Genomic DNA, 3212 nt, shown 5'->3' on the forward strand with positions numbered 1-3212 from the left:
AATTGTAAGCGTGTCAAAGCGTGGCGAAAGGATTAAACCAAAGGATTATAACATCTCAACTGAGGGGCTGCAGAGGGAAAGCGTCCGGGAAAATCCCAGAGGAAATTAGCGAGTGCACATGCAGACATATGTTCCCAATTGGCTTCTCTCTCCCCAATGAGGTAATCCAATAATATTTAATAAAATTTGTTTTCGGGAATGAAATTAAAATAGGATATGCCATAATTGCAAATAAAAGCGAAAAAAAATAAACTAAATTAAAATCACGTTAAAATAAGTCGTTTAATAATGAATCACATTTTTCATTTTAATTAAATGTCTCACATCAGATGCTTAAGCTTTTAACATTATGCATACAAATAAATAATTATATACAGCATTGTGACATTTTTTAACACCTGAAATTGTTGCGTAATGAAAAACGCATTTTAACACACCAAAACAATCATCAAACGGATAATGAAGTTAAAAAAAAAAAACAGCTATGAGGAAATGCAGAAAATTCAAAGAACTATTTTTATAACAGTTTAATAACCCGCAGTGAACCCTCAAATGGTATTTGCACAGTATTTGCATCAATTAAAGCCAAATAATTTAAGCTTTATTTCCGTGAATCGAGGTCAGCGAAGGTGCGCGTGTAAAGCGCAGCAATATTCAGCAATTAATTGCATTGACAGCATTATGAAACCTTTGCTCTCGATGCAAACTGACAGCTCCAGTAAATGCCCAAAGGCCCAGGGTAGGTTATATATGCATAAACCAGGACCCCTGAATCACAAACGCGATCGACCCCATCTAGTGTGTAGTAATGGCCGTCATCGATGGTTTACCCACATCACCCCAAACCAATCGTCCTTTACAGATTGTCCTGTCACATGTTGCTGTGCGGCAATATTGCAATTAGGTTAGCATAAAGCCACAGCGTTCCACTCAAACAATTATGAGAGCCGTTGGATTTTTATTTTAGCCAGAGGCTGACGACCAGGTGATATGCACTAATGCCTTTTTAAATGCTTGCATACTGGGGTGCGAGTGAAATTGCTTTTAGCCAATAGTCCCATCGAAAAATTCTATTTGAAAATGGTTAAGAGGGTAACATCAGTACCAAGCGCGACTTTTAATAGATCTAATAGTGCATAAATTTCCAAGTATTCCAATTGCAATGAAGTAGTTTTTAAATACAAGGAAATAGTTACCAAGTTGGTTAAAAATATGAGTAGAGCATCACTTAGTAAAGTTAAATGGTTCTTTAAAATATTTAACTGAATATTTGCTGAATTCGATTGGCATTTCCGCAGCGCATTCCCTTGGCATTTCATTGTCGCAGCTTTGTCTTTGATTCAATTAAATGGCTTCGCCTTGCGGTTTCCCCAGGACCTGCGGCTCTGATCCCTGTTAGCCATGTTCTGTCCGTGTGTCCAAGAGCTGCATTTCTCGCCACTGGCACCCCACTGCGTATGAGGAATGGCTGGCCACAACTTATTGGCCCAGATAGCGGCGCTGGACATGGGATGTTCGCAAAGTGTGGGCGTGGACGGGCTTAAAACCGCAAAACAAAAAAAAAAAAAAAAAACAGTCCACAAAAATAGGGGGGATTAAAAAATAAAAAGAAGCAAGCAGTCTCGGGCCGCATAAAAATTGTTAAATGCCAAACGCATCAGTGGAATTCCTGCAAAACCCCGCCACTCGCACCTATCGAATGCGGCAGCAATTTGGCGCAGATATTGTTTAATTTATTGCATTTTACAGCACTGGATCCTTTTGCTTTTTCCGCACGTTGTTGTCCTGTTCGGCAGCTGGGCATCAATGGCAAACAATAAAGCAAGGAAATGGAGATGATGGGACCCAGGGCGAGGTCAAAGGGCTGCCCGCCTCGCGACTGGCAGTTTAAGCCTTTTGACAAAAGCATTTTCCGCCCAGTTGGGGGGCAAAACTGTCCCGAATGTCCTCGATGTCCTGCTCCTGCTGCTGGTGCTTCTGCTGCTGATGCAGTTGAGCCGAGCTGGCCGAGCTGGCCGAGCTGTTTGAATTTTTATGAAACTGACAATACGACATCGATCATTGGGGCTTCACAGCAGCCAGAAACGGCGACCACTGCAACTGTAGAACTCGCTGGACGCAGGACACTGTCAGCATTTACCGCAGCCGCCGCATGGAAGGACATTCGTTATTGTTTTTCATTTCGACTTTTTTGGCAGCCATACGTCTGCGGTGCCCGGTTTTTTGCGGACTAGCCTGCCAATGCAGTTATATGGCCATAGTAATTATTCGCACTCGCCTCGCCGCAATTTTTCTTTTGTTTCATACTTTTTGCCAGTTTTTGTCTTGATTTTTTTCGACGCTCCTTTTGTCCGACGCCTGCAACTGCATTTAATGTTAAATTCGACGGGTTTATTTTGCAATTTGTTGAATAAACTAGCCGAAAATGCGGGTTAAAAATTCAAACACACATAATTTTGGGCCCCAACTCATGCAGATGTATATGTGTGTGTGTGTGTGTGTGTGTGTGTGTGATTTATTGAGTGCTCTCTCTCAGGCAGTAGCTGACAGGATTTATGGCACTCTTAGCGAGGCCACTCTGTCATAATCCACACACACGAATGCCAGGCAAATGCTCAATGGAGCGGCTCATTAAGTTGATTGAACGCTCCAATGTGGCCCGTACTTATATGCTAATTTCAAGCTGACGCTCGTCGAGCAGTGAAAACAAAAATACAAAATACAGACAAACAAACAACAGCTGCAAAAAAAAAAGACAGAGCTGAGATGCCAGCGAGGTCGAAGGGCAAGCCAGCCAACAAGCTCGTGGTGAAAGTGCCAGGCCGAAAGGAAAGCTGAGCGAAAACACTCTCTCTCGGGGGCACACACACACACACACACACACTCACATCACATGCATATTCAATTGGACAAGTGCGTGTAATTGACCCAAATTGTGATGAAATTGCGCCAAAGGAGCACTTTCAGTGAGTGCGTTCAGCTCAAGAGGTTGGCCGATTCGAAAGTCGAGGCAGTCCAGGAGAAAGTTTAAACTTCCTTAACAAGCAATTCCAGTTGGTACTACATCAACTAGATATAAGGGTATTTGCCAAATAAATCAATGCATGTCCTTAGGTGTAGTAGTACTTTTTAGACATACAGGATAACTGTATTTGTGTAAGCTATATTGCCTGAAAAGATGTGCTGCATGGCTTATATAGGTTTATCAAATA

The 3212-nt window shown here is 42.2% G+C and overlaps 1 long non-coding RNA gene across 1 annotated transcript; it reads right to left on the minus strand.

Moving 5' to 3' along the window:
- Positions 1-1141: 1141 nt before the first annotated feature.
- lncRNA:CR44643 (long non-coding RNA:CR44643) lies at positions 1142-2541 on the minus strand. The gene has a single exon (NR_124655.1). It is a non-coding gene; the product is annotated as a long non-coding RNA:CR44643 (long non-coding RNA).
- Between the last annotated feature and the right edge of the window lie 671 nt (positions 2542-3212).

This window comes from Drosophila melanogaster, chromosome 2R, assembly GCF_000001215.4.
Source record: "Drosophila melanogaster chromosome 2R".
Taxonomy (NCBI): domain Eukaryota; kingdom Metazoa; phylum Arthropoda; class Insecta; order Diptera; family Drosophilidae; genus Drosophila; species Drosophila melanogaster.